The sequence below is a fragment of the Moschus berezovskii genome, chromosome 3 (assembly GCF_049115385.1).
Source record: "Moschus berezovskii isolate FMDL1 chromosome 3, NW_MosBer_1.0, whole genome shotgun sequence".
NCBI lineage: Eukaryota > Metazoa > Chordata > Mammalia > Artiodactyla > Moschidae > Moschus > Moschus berezovskii.
The window spans coordinates 98,610,263-98,630,594 of record NC_142462.1 but is presented as its reverse complement, the minus strand read 5'-3'; the positions used below and the strand labels follow the sequence as shown (position 1 = coordinate 98,630,594).

The following is a 20,332-nucleotide window of genomic DNA, read 5'->3' as shown; positions in this document are numbered from 1 at the left end:
CAGCCCCAGCCCCATCTAATCAGTCTGTCCAGGTAAAAGAGGAAAAAGTATCTGAGAAGCACTGATGAAATTCCCAGTCCAAGGGCACAGCTTAAAAAAACACTGAGACTTTAACACAGCAACGCAAATCAACTATACTCTAATAAAATAAATTTTAAAAAAGATTGAAACTTAATCATAGGTCTATATAGAACACTTTCCTCTCTTCTCAAACTTAACATTATGTTACAAAAGGCCTGTTTACTACAGATCCTTTAACCCAATAATGCTTACCTTTTAACAAAAAATTACAGGACATCCTCAGAGACAAAAATCAGTTTGAAGAGGAAGAACAAACATTAGAACCAGAGTTTGGGCGAGAAGAGGCTGCAACGCGGAGCGGAGGCAGGAACGCGAAGGCAAGCGGGAGCTGGGTGGGGACCATGGCCGGGATCACCACCATCGAGGCGGTGAAGCGCAAGATCCAGGCTCTGCAGCAGCAGGCCGATGATGCAGAGGAGAGGGCCGAGCGCCTCCAGCGGGAAGTGGAGGGAGAAAGACGGGCCCGAGGACAGGCTGAGGCTGAGGTGGCCTCCTTGAACCGTAGGATCCAGCTGGTTGAAGAGGAGCTGGACCGAGCTCAAGAGCGCCTGGCCACTGCCCTGCAAAAACTGGAGGAAGCTGAGAAAGCCGCTGATGAGAGTGAGAGAGGTATGAAGGTTATTGAAAACCGAGCCTTAAAAGATGAAGAAAAAATGGAACTCCAGGAAATCCAACTCAAAGAAGCTAAGCACACTGCAGAAGAGGCGGACAGGAAGTATGAAGAGGTGGCTGGTAAGTTGGTGATTATTGAGGGAGACTTTAACGCACAGAGGAGCGAGCTGAGCTGGCAGAGTCCCGTTGCCGAGAGAAAGATGAGCAAATCAGACTGATGGACCAGAACCTGAAGTGTCTGAGTGCTGCTGAAGAAAAGTACTCTCAAAAAGAAGACAAATATGAGGAAGAGATAAAGATCCTTACCGATAAACTCAAGGAGGCAGAGACCCGTGCTGAGTTTGCTGAGAGATCGGTAGCCAAGCTGGAAAAGACAATTGATGATTTGGAAGATAAACTGAAATGCACCAAAGAGGAGCACCTCTGTACACAAAGGATGCTGGACCAGACTCTGCTTGACCTGAATGAGATGTGCAGCACGCTAGCCCCGCCCTGCCGCTGCTCCTCCCTCTAACCCCGACTCTGCTGCGGCCAGCCTGCCTGAAGCTGACCTTTAAACTGAGGGCTAATCTTTAACTGGAAGGCTGCTTTCTCCTTTCGCCACCGCCCCACCCCACCCCCCCCCCAACTCCTGTGTCTTTTTCGCCAAACTGTCTCTGCCTCTCCCCAGAGATTCCAGTTGGGCTAGAGGCTGAGCACCTTTGGGAACAACGATTAAGGGAATGTGAGCACAATGCAAAGTGTCTGGGAGGGGGGTTCAAGAAAGGGAACACATGTACACCCGGGGCGGATTCGTGTCAATGTATGGCAAAACCAACCAATATATTAATGTAAGGTAATTTGCCTCCAATAAAATAAATTAAAAAAAAGCATGTTGTGATGTACACATTTTGTAATTACGTTTTTTGTTGTTGATGTAACAACCATTTGTAAAAAACATTCCAGATAATTCCGTAGTTCTGAAGCAGCAGTCTAATCCCTTTCTCACTTTTGGAAGGTAATGTTTCGGCTTAATGCATGTTGCCTTCTCCAGAGAGAAAGGGAAAAGGTTTGGGCCTGCCTTACTGAGAGCCTAGCAGCCCAGAGAAAGGCTCCATTTGGGGAAACCTCATTGCTCTGTAAAAAGTACCTGCCAAACCAGAAAGATGATTCCAGGAGGAGTTAGCCCAAAAAAAAAAAAAAAAAAAAAGTGCTGTTCAGGTTTTCAGCTTTACGGTATCTTTGGACAACTCTTTTTTTTCTTTTTTCATCAGAAGTGACCAAACAATTAAGATGGTGAAACCTCTGAGACCAAATCCTTGTCGCAGATCGACCCTGTTTCCAACTGCTCACAGAATGGATCATGTGCCCCTTATGTTCAAGTGACCACTTTCTCCTGCTTCCTTGAAAGAAAGGAAAGAAAATTATGTTTTGCCACTGATTTAGCCATATGAAACTCATCTCATCAGACTTTTCTGGGTCTGAAGCTGCTGTCTCTAAAAGTGCCATCTCATTGTGCTTTGTATCGGTTAGTGCTGGAGAAATCTTCAAAAGCTATGTACAAAACTTTTTAAATTTTATATTATTTTGGAACTTTGCTTCTTTGGGGTTGAGGCACATTGGTCACCCCTCTGCCTGTGAGAGCTCTCTACAATCTGTGGGCTAGCAGGGTGCTGAACTTTTAAAGTTTCTTTCCCTACCCAATCCCCCTTTTTTGATGAGGTTTCAGTGAGGTCTGTTAGTTAAGTGTGCATCCTGCAGCTTAATTGGCTTAAAATGTTCTCTCCTTTGGTATGGTCTCTTTGGGGACCAACTAGGAGAAAAAAACAGTAGTATAACTTTTGATACTGAAAATTGATAAATGTCTTTTTGAAATAAAGAACCAGTCCCTCCAAAAAAAAAAAAAAAAAAGAACCAGAGTTTGATATGGCAGGAATACTGGAGTTATCAGACAAGGAATGTGAAAGATTATGATTAATATACTGAAAGGCATTAATGAAAAAAGTAGATAACATCCAGGAACAAATGAATTATGTAAATAAAGATGGAAATCTTAAGAAAGAATTTTTTTTTTAAGTGCTAGAGATCAAAAACACTGTAATAGAAATGAAGAATGCCTCTGTTGGACTCATGTAGACTAGATATGGCTGCAGAATGAATCTGTAAGCTTGAGGATATCTCAATAGAAAACTCCAAAACTTAGGGGAAAAAAGGCTGAAAATTCAAAATATAATATCCAAGAACCATGCGATGACTACAAAAGGTATAGTATATCATGTAATGGAAATTTGTTGTTGTTTAGTTGATATGTCATGTCCAGCTCTTTGCGACCCCATGGACTGTAGCTTGTTAGGCTTCTCTGTCCATGGAATTCACTAGGCAAGAATAGTGGAGTGGGGAGCCATTTCCTTCTCCAGGAAATCATCCCCACCCAGGAATCAAACCCACATCTCCTGAATTGGCAGGCAGATTCTTTACTATGGAGCCACCAGGGAAGTTCCTGTAATGGGAATACTAGGAGAATAAAGAGAGAAATTAATTTCTTCAAACTAATGTCATACACCAAACTTTCAAGGAGCTTAGAGAATACAAGAAGGATAAATGTGGAAAAAAGAAAACCTAACGACGGAGAATGAGATGGCTGGATGGCATCACCGACTCTGTGGACATGAGTTTGAGTGTACTCTGGGAGTTGGTGATGGACAGGGAGGCCTGGCGTGCTGTGATTCATGGGATCTCGGAGAGTCGGACACGACTGAGCGACTGAACTGAACTGAACTGAACTGAAAATAAAACAAAAAAGCCTATACCTACATATATAATTTACAAACTACTATTTTCTATTTTTTCAAGCCAAATTGTCTGATATAAAATCTAAGCAAACACAACCAGGGAAAAATGTCTGCATAACCTATTCACTTAAGGAAAAATGTGCAAATGTAGCAACCATCAGGGATGGCTGTTTGGGAACAGCTCCACCTCCAATGGAGGAAACATAAGACATATTTGCAACCCCAAACTTGTTCTCTCCTCATGGAAGTAATCCATAAAGGGTGATTTTTTTTCTTTTCTCTGTTCTCTCATTTTGCTTTCCTGAGGGCAAGCTATTAAGAACTCTGCTATTAGAAACTACACAGCACCCTGCCAATACATTTCAGTAAAGTTCTCTCATATCACCAGGCCTAGTCTAATTCTTTGTGTTCTTTTGGAGCACTTAATTGCCCCTACCTCATAAACCTCTTCAACAACAAGACACAGAGAGGGACTCAAGGAAGTTGATTCTTTTTATTTTGTTCCATTGCCTCTGGGTAAAACTGTCTCCACAAGATTCTTGTTAATGGAAGGACAATAAAGGTTTGCCCTGGCCTACACTATGTTCTTAGGTTTACATTTGGCCGAGAAAAGATTTCACCAAATAGTCAAACAACTTTCTGAACAGCCTCAGCTTAAGAATCTTAGGCACGTTTTACTGAGTTATCCCCCAGTCCTTCGAAAATTCATGTTTATGAATTCATGCACAAATAACAAATTACCTAATAGTGGAATTAAAAACTATTTGATCCATTAAATATATTAGGAACTTTGTAAGTTAATTTTGTAATTTTTATTTTTCAGTTTTGTTTTAACTTTGCTTTAAATCAACAGATTATTTTAAATATATATATCAGTCCATGCCTGATATGACTAGAAAATTACTTCAGTAATAGATACCTATGCTTAAATAGCTAGTCCCTTATTTAAAAAAATAAAGTAAAACTTACTGTGAAGTCAAGTCAGCATGTTGTTGCTCAGTTGCCCAGTTGTGTCAACTGTTTGCTACTCTATGGACTGTAGCATGCCAGGCCTCCCTGTCCCTCACCATCTCCTGAAGTTTGCCCGTGTTCATGTACATTGCCTCGGTGATGCCATCCAGCCAGCTCATCCTCTGTCGCCCTCTTTTCCTGCTGCCCTCAATCTTTCCCAGCATCAAGGATTTTTCCAATGAGTCGGCTGTTCCCATCAGGTGACCAAAATACTGGAGCTTCTGCATCAGTCCTTTCAATAAGTATTAAGGATTGATTTCCCTTAAGATTGACTGGTTTGATCTCCTCACAGTCCAGGGGACTCTCAGGAGTCTTCTCCAGCACCACAGTTCAAAGGCATCAATTCTTCATCACTCCACCTTCTTTACAGTTCAGTTCGCACAACCGTATGTGACCACTGGGACTACTATAGCCCTGACTATATGGACCTTTGTCGACTGAGTAATGTCAGCTTTTTAACACACTGTCTAGGTTTGTCATAGCTTTCCTGCCAAGAAGCAGTCATCTTCTGATATTTGATATAATACAAATGTGTGGAGGGATTTCTCTGGCAATCTAGTGGTTAAGACTCCATGCTTTCATTGCAGGGTACATAGGTTTGATCCCTGATCAGGGAACTAAAATCCCTCGTGCCACATGGAGTGGCAAAAAACAAAAAAATTGTGGAAAAGGATTGAGGAGAAAAAAATGAATATTTTAGGTCTCTTAAATAAATCTTCGGAGAAGATACATTATAGAGGTAAAAACCAGCCCATTATAAAAGCAGAATGTCTATGTGGTAGTGAAGTGAAAGTCACTCAGTCGTGCCCTACTCTTTTCAGCCCCGTGGACTATACAGCCCATGGAATTCTGCAGGCCAGAATGCTGGAGTCAATAGCCTTTCCTTTCTTCAGGGGGTCTTTCAACCCAGGGATTGAACCCAGGTCTCCCGCATTGCAGGCAGATTCTTTACCAGCTGAGTCACCAGGGAAGCCCCAATCTATGTGGTATAGATCTATGTGGTAGATGGCACTCTAAAATGATCTCCAAGTTTTTCATCATGTCATATACTATATACCCCAGTATAATCTATTCCCCCTGGATGTGGCAGAATCCATGAATATGATGGAAGAGTTACTCCATGATTAGGTTGATAAAGGTGGAAATTGTTTGAAAATATAATTAAGGTCCTAAATCAGTTGAGTTTGAGGTAATCAAAAAATTGATTATCCTATATTCTTCCTCAAACTTTTATCAAGTATAGTAGAAAAGCTTTTTTATACGTATATATATAAATAATATGTATGATACATATATTTTAGGAAACTTGTGAATTTTTGCCTAACTAAAAAAATTATGACATTTTGATTCTACTTGTTTGACTTAGGAGGAATAGAATGTTAGATTTCTAATTTAAAAAAATAGACATGTAACAAGCAACTAATGTTTACTGTATAGCAGAGGGAACTATAGTCAATGTCTTGTAATAACCTATAATGGAAAACAATCTGGAAAATAATACATGTGTATATGTATAACTGAATTATCTTTCTGTTCACCTGAAACATTGTAAGTCAACTATACTTCAATAAAATGTATATATTAAGAAAAAATAGACAAGAAACAAAGGAAAAAGAGTCAGACACTACTGAGTGACTAATACTATATTACTAGTCCACAGAGTTTTAATATTTTGATCATCTGACTAGTCTAATAAAGAATCTAGCCAACTGTCCTTCTGTAAAGTCCTCCTTGTAGGCTATTTTAAAGCACTATACATATTTATAATTACATTGCACATATATTATTAATGGGTAATTTTCTTTTGTCAGGCTACAACAACAAACTGCAGATTTCTTATTTGTAATGTAAATGATTGAGTATGTTTCATTCCTATGTTTTGCTATTAAAAATGTTATAACATTTCCAAGACAAAAATTGCAAGATTTTGCTTTGAAAATTTTATGTAATTAAAATTTCACTAAAAAAGTAGATTATCCTAGAAGAAAGGTAATAACAAAGATCAGAATGGAAATAAATGAAGTTGAGACTAAAAGAGAAAAATGCTACCTTGTCATGCTCAATAGTGTCTGACTCTTTGCCACTCCATGGACTATAACCTACCAGTCACCTCTGCTCATGGAATTTTCCAGGCAAGGATACTGGAGTGGGTTGCCATTTCTTTCTCCAGAGGATCTTCCCGACCCAAGGATCAAAGCCACATGTCCTGTGTTGGCAGATGGATTCTTTATCACTGTGCCACCTGGGAAGCCCAAAAGAGAAAAATAGGAAGGATTAATAAAAGTAAAAGATGGGGTTTTGAAAAGGTAAACAAAATTGAGAAACCTTTAGCAAGACTAATTTAAAGAGCATAACTGGAAAGAGCCAGTGACTTTGTTTCTCTTTCTCTATTGCCCTTTCTCTCTGTTTTATATTATGGAAACAGAATAACATCAAAGATCAATATAAAGTTCCTGAAGAGAAAAGAAAAACAGCATCCCAGACCTTCTATTTCATAACAGCAGTTATTATTTCCACTTCCAGGCATGGTGACTATTGTTCAGTATGACTTTCATTAACTTACTGAATAATTCAATTGAGAAGTTATGATTTTTTATTTCTGACTGAAAATACAACTAACCTACATGCTATTTGAGAATATGCCTCTATTTTTCATTGAGATTATACCAAATGCCAAAATATAGGACCTCCTGTTCTCTCTCTGGACAGAATGAATGAAAAAGAAACATTTTTTTAAAAAAAGTAAAATTGTTTTTAAAAAATACATGTAGAGACATAAAATAGCTGTCTATATTAAAGGCACAATGCCAATATTTCAGCAACCAGGTTTCAATTTCTGTGTATACCATAGGTTTTCTCAGGACTTTATAGCTATTATCACAGTGGTTATGAAGAACTAGGTTACAGTAGGATCTACATTGTTATAATTCTTACTGGTTGTTTAATATAATTACAATATTTACTTTAATGCATACTGAGAAAATTATATACTAAATAAAACAAGTGTCTTGTAATGTTTCTTCCCAAGTAATAGAGATACTGGCTGTGGCATATATAGGAATTCTTTGCAAGTTATTTTGCAAATTTAAATCTCTACTCAAATATTGGGCTGGCCACAAAATTCATCCGGATTTTTCCACAAAATATTCTGGAAAAACCCAAATGAACTTTTTGGCCAACTCAACACAAGGTAAAGAGGAAACTACAATGCTTTTAGCTTCCATCTAGCAGAATTTTAAAGGAGTCAAGAAAGTATGATTTGAGCAGCACTCCTTCCTGTGCAGAGACATAAAGAGCTGCTTGGTTCTCACCATAATCTGAAATATTCAAGATCTTCTCTTCTAAGTTGATTTTCAAGCCTCTCAGAGGAATTCTTTGTGCTTATTACCAAGTTTACTCAGTAACAGTGACCTGAAACTTGTCATCTGCAGACAGGCACCTGACAAGTTAAATTAGCGCCCCTGGGTATGCATGCACTCTCAGGAGATCTAATGCCACTTGACCAAGGGACAACTGTCCCATTGCTGTGAAAGCCAAGGGTAGTGTCGCCTTGCATATTGCTAATTACCTGTGCTCAAGTCCAAAAGTGTCTTAGCGTCTATTCTCAGATTCACCTTGATAGCCACTTAAATATTTTCTGGGTGAAGCCCAGTCCATAGGCACAGAGCATTATCTTTCTACCTTGGGAAGTGATGACTCTGCATAGCCAGCCCCAAATTACACTGACCCTTTCGATAGCAATGTCACATTCTTCAGTGATCGTCAATTAGGCTGCCCAGCTCACCCTTTAGTTTTTTTTAAGCACTGAAGATTAACAAGATTTTTTTTCCTGTCTCACTTAATGTCTTACTTCTGATTTGTGTCTCTATGCATTGAGCTCTATTTCTGGGTCCCTTTTTGTTCTGGATTTATAGCTTTTCCCTTTCTACATTCACTTTTCTCTTTGAAAATCCTTAATTTGTGTTGAGAAGAAATAATTTACTCCTTTAGAATGCTGAAGACTCAAAATAACTCTGACATTTTCTGTTTATAAGTGATTGGAAATCAAAATCATAGTTAAGATGTGATTAAAAGTGACCTTAAAATATGCATTTGAGACTTAGGAGCAGATATGTGCAATTATTATGATGATAAAATAATTGCTTCTTTTTTTTTTCCCAAAATGTACTTTCTTTCCAAGTATGTATGAGTTAGTACTTAGTTCAGAAAGTCAGGTTAGATTTACAGAGAAAGACAAATATCATATGATATCACATATATGTGGAATCTAAAAAACAATCCGAATAAATCTATATACAAAACAGAAACAGACTCAAACAAACTTATGGCTACCAAAGGGGAAAGGGCTGGAAAAGGGTAAATTATGAATATGGAATTAGCAAATATAAACTAATATATATATAAGCAATAAGTATTTATTATATAACATAGGAAACTTTATTCAATATGCTTCAATAACCTATAATGGAAAATAATCTTTAAAAAAGTATGTATAACTGAATCACTTTGCTGTACACCTGTAACCGGGGTTTCCCTGGTGGCTCAGATGGTAAAGAATCTGCCTGCAATGCTGGAGACACAGGTTTAATCCCGGGGGCAGGATGATACCCTGGAGAAAGGAATGGCTACTCATGCCAATATCCTTGCCTGGAAAACTACATGTACTGAAACTAACACAATATTGTGAATCATCTCTACTTCAACTTAAAAAAAGAAAGAAAGAAAGAAAATCAGGTAGATTGCCACCAGAAAAACTTCTGAATAAGGAAGTTTTCATTTCTCCAGGGGAATCTTTCTGGAAGATTTCATGACAAGAATACTGAAGCATCAGTAAACTTGAGACATTGACCTCCAAGTTCCCACAGCCTTCCAGGCAACTCCAGAGAGTCTCTTCTTGAGAAAATGCAATGCTCACACTCGTTGACTAAAGAAAACATCGTAATTCGCTTTCCTGTTTAATGTCTTCATTGTCTAAACCATCACCACCATGAAAAGAGAAGCATGCATTCATTACCAATCGCTCAGAACCCTTTTCTGTGCAGCTTACAAACGACAGCACACATCTGGTTGGATACTCTTGCAGTCAATACTGCCCAAGGTACACAATGAGATATATGCATCCAGGTACACAATTTTTGGATGGTAAGAATTGTCATATTCATCTATTTCCCAGTGTACTCAGCACAGTGCCCTGTTTATAGGTGCTTAAGAAATATTTGTTGCACTGAGTTGAAGTGTAGTGAGAAGAGGCATAAGCAGGCAAAGCGAATATCTTGCCAAATCCCTTAATTCCCCAAATCCGCATACTGCCAGCAACAAACTGTAAATTAGAACTGCCACAGATATGTTTGAACTTCTGTTTAAATTCCTCCCTAAGTTAGCGCTTCTAAATTTAACACTCTAGTCACATTCCTGGCAGGAGGATTAGCACCAGGTTGGAAAATGAGAGGAGCCTAGTCTAGTTCTCGGCTTGGCATCACCTACCGACTGGATACAGAAGCCCCAGGGCAAGGCTGCACCATGCTGCTGCCTCACTTTCCTTGCCTGCGTGGTAAGAGAGAGAAGAGGAGCAAAAGCCAACATTTTTAAAGCAATTTTACCCTTTAAAAGAGAATAGAAATTTTACAAATACCCATATTCAACTCTTTGATGACTTTCTGTCATTCAGTTCAGTTCAGTTCAGTCACTCAGTCGTGACCGACTCTTTGTGACCCCATGAATCACAGCACGCCAGGCCTCCCTGTCCATCACCAACTCCCAGAGTTCACTCAAACTCATGTCCACAGAGTCGGTGATGCCATCCAGCCATCTCATTCTCTGTCGCTCCTTGGAAGGAAAGTTACGACCAGCCTAGATAGCATATTAAAAAGCAGAGACATTACTTTGCCAACCAAGGTCCGTCTAGTCAAGGCTATGGTTTTTCCCGTGGTCATGTATGGATGTGAGAGTTGGACTGTGAAGAAAGCTGAGCACTGAAGAATTGATGCTTTTGAACTGTGATGCTGGAGAAGACTCTTCAGAGTCCCTTGGACTGCAAGGAGATCCAACCAGTCCATTCTAAAGGAGATCAATCCTGGGTGTTCATTGGAAGGACTGATGCTAAAGCTGAAACTTCAGCACCATTATCACCATGATAATAAATGATCAGAAAACAGCTTTCAAAAGCAATACAGCAGTTAGGTATCTTAACTCATCACGGAGTCCAAACTTTGCAGAGGAGAGACATTTGATAATTGCCCATATCTCAGGTAGCATGTTTGGGCTAGGATCATATGAAAACTGCTCTAGGTGCCTGCTCTGGGTTGCCTGGACTCACACTAGCTGTGTACGGGGTGACTTCCCTTTTTCCAAGCAGAGTGACAGTGCCCTATGTCAGCTTACTATGAAATTGAAGATTTCTTCTGAAGCAGGGCTCTGCAATGCATATCAGGAGGTTGGTAATCCCAGAACATACTAGTAAATGTCTGAAACTCAAACTTCAGACTGACTGGGGCCAAACAGCCTATCTTTCTTGTTTTTCAAACTATTGATTTGTTTATTTTTGGCCATGCCAGGTCTTTGTCGCTGCAAGCAGGGGCTACTGTCTAGTTGTGGTCCTCGGCCTTCTCGTTGTGATAGCTTCTCTTGTTGTGACTCCTGGACTCTATCCCTAGAGGGATGGAGTTGGGAGGGCAGTGGGAGGAGGGTTCAGGATGGAGGGGCAATGTATACCTATGACTTATTCATACTGATGTATGGCAAAATCCATCACAATATTGTAAAGTAATAATCTTCCAATTAAAAATTTTTTTAAAAAGAATAAGGGTGTGAGATTTCTGGGAAACATTTTATCTGACTTCAGATGTGCTTTCATATGGCCGTCTACTCCAGGCCTAAACATAGGGCAGTTGCAGGTCATTTTTCTATTATTCTCCATTTATCCCTAAATAAAGATGGATGCTGATTTCTTTCCCTCTTCTGTGCCTGTGAGACCTGCCTGGTGTTCAAGGCACACACCAAAAGGTGCCAGAGGACAACAGCACTTCATGACAGCACGATCTCTGCTTTTGGAAAGCACCTGTATTACATCATATAAACCTCCTTGCAAACTGTCTCAAGTGCTAGCAATTCCCAAAGGCAGAGGCGATGCTGCCCAGATGAAGGCCAGGGTAGGCTTTCATTTATGACCACATGATTTACATCGGGCAATGACAGCTGCAGCATCATAATCACCCTGGAATTCAGCTTCGAAAGACTCATAACTCTTTACATGGGTACAGTAGCATTCAAGCTGTCAGAACAAAAAAGGAATCATTTATAATAGCAGTAACTTCCCAGGATAAGGAAACAAATAGAGTCCTGTGTATACCAGAAGGAGACAATCAACACGTCAATTATATGAACTTCCCTGCTTTCAAAGAAAGAGGGGGGAAAAAAAAGCACTTTCAGTATTTCTGTTTCCAATGTTTCTAAGTCAGTCTATCTTCTTGACTTAAAATATTCATTTGTCATTCACGTGCTCAGGATTAGAAGTGTAGACAGATCAGACCAAATGCCAGTTCAGAAGGCAAGGCACTCTATTACTATCAGTGAAAAGCGAGTATTAGTTGCTCAATTGTGTCCAACTCTTTGTGATCCCATGGACTGTAACACATCAGGCTCCTCTGTCCATGGAATTCTCCAGGCAAGAATACTGGAGTGGGTAGCCATTCCCTCCTCCAGGGGAGCTTCCCGACCCACGGATCAAACCCAGTTCTCCTGCATTGTGGGCAGATTCTTTACTGTGTGAGATACCCCCAAAGCTGCACTGATCTTCCCATTTTATGTTATCTTAACTCGACTCATGTGCACCCCAGTCCACAAAGAATAAATTCCTGTTTAAGTTTTCTATTCCAGGGGATTTTTATGATACATGTAGCAGAACTCTGGAAATCATCTTCCAAAAGAGGAAAAACCAAGTCACTGCTTATCAAAGTTGGAGAAAAGTGATTCTGCCTCCTGGGGCTCTAGTCTCCTATGAAGGAAGATGATGTTGAAAACTCTTATCTTGAATTTGTATGGATTTTGTTGTTTATAAGCCACTTTCACATATTGCATCTGGGAGAGGCAGACACCACTGTAGGGTCCTCTTGTTTCTCCCCCAGTGGCGCCGCAGGGGAGAGCAAGGCATTGGCAAGTCCTCGGCCTAGGATGTGGAGCCCGTTTTGCCTCCCTGCGCTGGAGCGGTGGGGAGGAAACCCCAGGGGGAAGGTGAGCTGGCCACCTGCCCCGCAGCCCTCTTCGCCTGGAGAAGGACACTCAGACTCAGCGGGGGTTCTGTCAAGGCAGTTTTGCTTTATTGTTACAAGCTCTCCGTATATAAAGGCAAGCGTGGGGGTTTTGCAAGGGACTTTCCGCGGTCTGCTCCAATCATGTTAAGGGCCAGGTCATCACGCGCTGGCGTCACAATAGAGGTCTAGGGTGATCATGCACTGTTCATGCAAGGGAAGTGTTCAGGGGCCAATCACAATATTTTGTGATTATCTGGGGCCGCGCCCTCCTGACATCCGTCAGGCGCCATCTTTATGGGAGCACTTTGCCATGTGTCCTTTCTCAGCCATGCGCCCTATACACCACTGGTATGTATGCACACATATGTACACAAGGGCGTTTTAGAAGCCTTTTCAGTCCCATGTCTCTTATTCATTGACTATGTAAAAGTTCAGAAATGCCTATCCACTTCAACACAGTGAAGTGGCAATGGCCCTGAGTTTGCAATCAGAAGCCACATGTATAAAGTCTCATCTTGACCATTTACCAGCTTTGCTTACCAGGAGGATAGTTACTTACTCTCTTGGAAGCTAGTTTCTCATTTCTAAAATGGAATTATATGAACCTGATGCTCCCTAAGGTCCTTTTTAGTTCTAACATTTCATGATTTGGGGCGGCGGTGGAGAGGAGCTACCCCACACCCGAGGCCAGGGGTGGTGGCCGAGAGGAGCTAACCCGCATCAGAGGTAAGGAGCAGCGGCTGCACTTTGCTGAAACAACTGTGAAGAGAGACCCCACGTCCAAGGTAAGAGAAGACGGTAGGCACTGAGGGAGAGGATCAGAAGACACTCGGACTGAAACCACAATCACAGAGAACTAGCCAATCTGATCACATGGACCATAGCCTTGTCTCACTCAATGAAAGTAAGCCATGCTGTGTGGGGCCACCCAAGATGGCTGGGTCGTGGTGGAGCGGTCTCACAGAATGTGGTCCACTGGAGAAGGGAATGGCAAACCGCTTCAATATTCCTGCCTTGAGAACCCCATGTACAGTATGAAAAGGCAAAAAGATAGGACACTGAAAGATGAACTCCCCAGGTCAATAGGTGCCCAATATGCTACTGGACATCAGTGGAGAAATAACTTCAGAAAGAATGAAGGGATGGAGCCAAAGCAAAAAACAACACCCAGTTGTGAATGGGCCTGGTGATAGAAGCAGGGTTTGATGCTGTAAAGAACAATATTGCATAGGAACCTAGAATGTTAGGTCCATGAATCAAGGCAAATTGGAAGTGGTCAAACAGGAGATGACAAGAGTGAACATCGACATTCTAGGAATCAGTGAACTAAAATGGACTGGAATGGGTGAATTTAACTCAGATGACCATTATATCTACTACTGTGGGTAGGAATCCCTTAGAAGAAATGAAGTAGCCATCATAGTCAACAAAAGAGTCTGAAATGCAGTACTTGGATGCAATCTCAAAACGACAGAATGATCTTTGTTCGTTTCCAAGGCAAACCATTCAATATCACTATAATCCAAGTCTATGCCCTGACCAGTAATGCTGAAGAAGCTGAAATTGAATGATTCTATGAAGACCTACAAGACCTTTTAGAACTAACACCCAAAAAAGATGTCCTTTTCATTATAGGGGACTGGAATGCAAAAGTAGGAAGTCAAGAAACACCTTGAGTAACAGCCAAATTTGGCCTTGGAGCACGGAATGAAGCAGGGCAAAGGCTAATAGAGTTCTGCCAAGAGAATGCACTGGTCATAGCAAACACCCTCTTCCAACAACACAAAAGACAACTCCACACACGGACATTACTAGAAGGCCAATACTGAAATCAGATTGATTATATTCTTTGCAGCCAAAGATGGAGAAGCTCTATACAGTCAGCAAAAACAAGATCAGGAGCAGACTGTGGCTCAGATCATGAACTCCTTATTACCAAATTCAGACTTAAATTGAAGAAAGTGGAGAAAACCACTAGACCATTCAGGAATGACCTAAATCAAATCCCTTATGACTATACAGTGGAAGTGACAAATAGATTTAAGGGACTAGATCTGATAGAGTGCCTGATGAACTATGGATGGAGGTATGTGACATTGTACAAGAGACAGAAATCAAGACCATCCCCAAGAAAAAGAAATTCAAAAAAGCAAAAGGCCTGTCTGACAAGGCCTTAGAAATAGCTGTGAAAATGAGAAAAGGAAAGATATACCCATTGGAATGCACAGTTCCAAAGAATAGCAAGGAGAGATAAGAAAGCCTTCCTCAGCGATCAATGCAAAGAAATAGAAGAAAACAATAGAATGGGAAAGACTAATGAGCTCTTCAACACAATTAGAGATACCAAGGGAACATTTCATGCAAAGATGGGCTCGAAAAGGACAGAAATGGTAGGGACCTAACAGAAAGCAGAAGATATTAAGAAGAGGTGGCATGAACACAAAGAAAAACTGTACAAAAATGATCTTCATGACCCCAACGATCATGGTATGATCACTCACCTAGAACCAGACATCCTGGAATGTGAAGTCAAGTGGACCTTAGGAAGCATCACTATGAACAAAGCTAGTGGAGGAGATGGAATTCCAGTTGAGCTATTTCAAATCTTAAAAGATGACGCTGTGACAGTGCTACACTCAATATGCCAGCAAATTTGGAAAACTCAGCAGTGACCACCGGACTGGAAAAGGTCAGTTTTCATTCCAATCTCAAAGAAAGGCAATGCCAAAGAATGCTCAAACTACCACACAATTGCACTCATCTCACACGCTAGCAAAGTAATGCCTAAAATTCTCCAAGCCAGGCTTCAGCAATACGTGAACCATGAACTTCCAGATGTTCAAGCTGGATTCAGAAAAGGCAGAGAACACAGAGATCAAATTGCCAACATCCGCTGGATCATAGAAAAAGCAAGAGAGTTCCAGAAAAACATCTCTTTCTGCTTCATTGACTATGCCAAAGCCCTGGACTGTGTGGTTCACAATAAACTGTGGAAAATTCTGAGAGATGGAAATACCAGACCACCTGACCTGCCTCTTGAAAATCCTGTATGCAGGTCAGGAAGCAACAGTGAGAACTGGACATGCACCAAGAGACTGTTTCCAAATAGGAAAAGGAATACGTCAAAGCTGTATATTGTCACCCTACTTATAACTTATTATAAGTTAAATAAAACTTATATGCAGAGTACATCATGAGAAACACTGGGCTGGAAGGAGCACAAACTGGAAATAAGAATACCGGGAGAAATATCAATAACCTCAGATACGCAGATGACACCACCCTTATGGCAGAAAGTGAAAAAGATCTAAAGAGCCTCTTGATGACAGAGGAGAGTGAAAATGTTGGCTTAAAGCTCAACATTCAGAAAACTAAGATCATGGCTTCTGGTCCCATCACTTCTTGGGAAATAGATGGGAAAACAGTGGAAACAGTGTCAGACTTTATTTTTGGGGGGCTCCAAAATCACTGCAGATGGTGATTGCAGCCGTGAAATTAAAACACGCTTACTCCTTGGAAGGAAAGTTATGACCAACCAAGACAGCACATTAAAAAGCAGAGATATTACTTTGCCAACAAAGGTCAGTCTAGTCAAGACTATGGTTTTTCCAGTGGTCATGTATGGATGTGAGAGTTGGACTAGAAAGAAAGCTGATCGCCAAAGAATTGATGCTCTAGAAGTGTGGTGTTGGAGAAGACTCTTACGAGTCCCTTGGACAGCAAGCTGATCCAACCAGTCCATCCTAAAGGAGATCAATCCTGGGTGTTCATTGGAAGGACTGATGTTGAAATTGAAACTCTAATACTTTGGCCACCTGATGTGAAGAGCTGACTCATTTGAAAAGACCCTGAGGCTGGGAAAGATTGAGGGCAGGAGGAGAAGGGGATGATAGAGGATAAGATTGTTGGATGTCATATGGACTCGATAGACATGGGTTTGGGTAGACTCCGGGAGTTGGTGATGGTCAGGGAGGCCTCATGCTGAGGTTCATGGGGTCGCAAAGAGTTGAACATGACTGAGTGACTGAACTGAAGTCTCTCCTTTTTATTCAATTTTAAGTTTTCTATATTTAAACTAGGGATCAAAGCTGTCAAACAGCAGAAGTATTTCAGGATGCAGGCTTAATGGCAGAGTTAAATGCAATGGGAGAGTCTCCAAACCAAGAGAAGCACGCAGAAGATTCCAAGTGGAAAACTGACTCAAGGTGGAGCTTACAATTTCAGAGACTTGAAGGGAGAAGATCTGACTGGGAGCACAGGCACCCTTGTACTACTATCTCAGTTCAGTTCAGTTCATTCACTCAGTCATGTCCGACTTTTTGCAACCCCATGGATTGCAACACACCAAGCCTCCCTGTCTGTCACCAAGGCCCGGAATTTACTCAAACTTAGGTCCATTGAGTCGGTGATGCCATCCAACCATCTCATCCTCTGTCGTCTCTTTTTCCTCCCACCTTCAATCTTCCCCAGCATCAGGGCCTTTTCAAATGAGTCAGTTCTTCACATCAGGTGGCCAAAGTATTGCTTCAACATCACTCCTTTCAATGAACACTCAGGATTGATCTCCTTTAGGATGGACTGGTTGTATCTCCTTGCTGTCCAAGGGACTCTCAAGAGTCTTCTCCAACACCACAGTTCAAAATCATCAATTCTTCGGTGCTCAGCCTTCTTCATAGTCCAACTCTCATATCCATACATAAGTATTGGAAAAACCATAGCTTTGAATAGATGGATCTTTGTTGGCAAAGGAGTATCTCTGCTTTTTAATATGTTGTCTACGTTGGCCATAACTTTTCTTTAAAGGAGCAAGCGTCTTTTAAGTTCATGGTTGCAGTCACCATTTGCAGTGATTTTGGAGCCCCCCAAAATAAAATCTGCCACTGTTTACAATTTTCCCCATCTTATCGCCATGAAATAATGGGACCAGATGCCATGATCTCAGTTTTTTGAATGTTGAGTTTTAAGCCAACTTTTTCACTGTCCTCTTTCACTTTCATCAAGATGCTCTTTAGTTCTTCTTCACTTTCTGCCATAAGGGTGGTGTCATCCGCATATCTGAGGTTATTGATATTTCTCCCAGCAATCTTGATTCCAACTTGTGCTTCTTCCAGCCCAACATTTCTCATGATGTACTCTGCATATAAGTTAAATAAGCAGGCTGATAATATACAGCCTTGATGTAATCCTTTCCTGATTTAGAACCAGTCTTTTGGTCCATGTCCAGTTCTAACTGTTGCTTCTTGACCTGCATACAGATTTCTCAAGAGGCAGGTCAGGTGATCTGGTATTTCCATCTCCTTAAGAATTTTCCAGAGTTTGTTGTGATCCACGCAGTCTAAGACTTTGGCATAGTCAATAAAGCAGAAATAGATGTTTTTCTGGAACTCTCTTGCTTTTTCGATGATCCGGCGGATGTTGGCAATTTGATCCCTGGTTCCTCTTCTTTCCTGAATCCAGCTTGAACATCTGGAAGTTCACGGTTCACATACTGTTGAAGCCTGGCTTGGGGAATTTGAGCATTACTTTGCTAGCATGTGAAATGAGTGCAGTTGTGCAGTAGTTTGAGCATTCTTTGGGATTGGAATGAAAACTGACCTTTTCCAGTCCTGTGGCCACTGCTGAGTTTTCCAAATTGGCTGGCATATTGAGTGCAGCACTTTCACAACATCATCTTTAGGATTTGGAATAGCTCAACTGGAATTTCATCACCTCCACTAGCTTTGTTCATAGTGATGCTTCCTAAGGCCCACTTGACTTCACACTCCAGGATGTCTGGCTCTAGGTGATTGATCACACCATCCTGATTATTTGGGTGTGAATATCTTTCTTGTATGGAGAAGGCAATGGCACCCCACTCCAGTACTCTTGCCTGGAAAATCCCATGGATGGAGGAGCCTGGTAGGCTGCAGTCCGTGGGGTCACTAAGGCTCGGACACGACTAAGAGACTTCACTTTCACTTTTCACTTTCACACATTGGAGAAGGAAATGGCAACCCACTCCAATGTTCCTGCCTGGAAAATCCCAGGGACGGGGGAGCCTGGTGGGCTGCCATCTATGGGGTCACACAGAGTCGGACATGACTGAAGTGACTTAGCAGCAGCAGCAGCAGCATCTTCCTTGTACAGTTCTTCTTGTGTATCCTTGCCACCTCTTCTTTATATCTTTTGCTTCTGTTAAGTCCACACCATTTCTGTCCTTTATTGAGCTCATCTTTGCATGAAAAGTTCCCTTGGTATCTCTAATTTTCTTGAATAATTCTCTAGTCTTTTCCATTCTATTGTTTTCCCCTATTTCTTTGCACTGATCCATGAGGAAGGCTTTCTTATCTCTCCTTGCTATCCTTTGGAAGTTTGCATTTAAATGGGTATATCTTTCCTTTTCTCCTTTGGCTTTCTCCTTCTTTTCATGGCTGTTTGTAAGGCCTCCTTGGACAACCGTTTTGCCTTTTTGCATTCCTTTTCCTTGGGGATTATCTTGATCAGTGCCTCCTATATAATGTTACAAACCTCTGTCCATAGTTTTCAGGCCCTCTGTCTATCAGATCTAATCCCTTGAATATACTTTTCACTTCCATTGTATAGTCATAAGGGATTTGATTTAGGTCATACCTGAATGGTCTAGTGGTTTTCCCTACTTTCTTCAATTTCAGTCTGAATTTGGCAATAAGGAGTTCATGATCTGAGCCACAGTTAGCTCCCGATCTTGTTTTTGCTGACTGTATAGAGCTTCTCCATCTTTGGCTGTAAAGAATATAATCAATCTCATTTTGTTATTGACCACCTGGTGATGTCCATGTGTAGAGTCTTCTCCTGTGTTGTTAGAAGAGGGTGTTTGCTTTGACCAGTGCATTCTCTGCAAACCTGTCTATCTAAAGTGCTAAACTGTCTATAAACTGTTTATCTAAGGTGCTGCATGCAGTGGCACATTAGAGATGCTTAGAGAAGCCTCTTGGAAGGACTGATCTTGAAACTCCTGTACTTTGGCCACCTGATATGAAAAGCTGACTCACTGGAAAAGCCCTGATGCTGGGAAAGATTGAGGGCAGAAGGAGAAGGGGGCAGCAGAGGATGGAGAGGTTAGACAGCATCACTGACTCAATGGACATGAATTTGAGCAAACTCCTGGAGATAGTGAAGGACAGGAGAGCCTGGCATGCTGCATTCCATGGGATTGCAGATTCAGACATGACTTAGCAACTGAATAACAGCTGACAAACTCAAGGAATCCATCCTGTACATACTATACAAAACCAGCCATATCGTCCAAAATAAAGACTTCTACAAGGCCCTGTAGGCGTGAATGAAGACTATATTTGTGTACTTCTCAAAGTTTATCCATCTCAGAAGACTGCCTAGTAGCAGGAAGTTAAGTTATTCATAGGGGTTGGGGAATGATGACTTTTATATTCTTCTTTTTTTATTGCTGTATCACTTCATAGTGGCAAACTTGTCAAAAATCCACAGCAATCAGACAAAGTAAAGGATTTAGTATAAAATTGGAAGAACGAGATGTTTTATTGAGAATGCTCATTTGATTGTGAAGAAAAGGTTCACAAAAGTGATAGAGAAAATTACCTGCAAGAAGAAGCTTTTGCAGAATCAAGTACT

At 41.1% G+C, this 20,332-nt stretch overlaps 1 pseudogene; it reads left to right on the top strand.

The window, feature by feature from the left end:
• Positions 1-383: 383 nt before the first annotated feature.
• On the top strand, positions 384-1,207 carry LOC129551970 (tropomyosin alpha-3 chain pseudogene; annotated as a pseudogene).
• Positions 1,208-20,332: the final 19,125 nt, after the last annotated feature.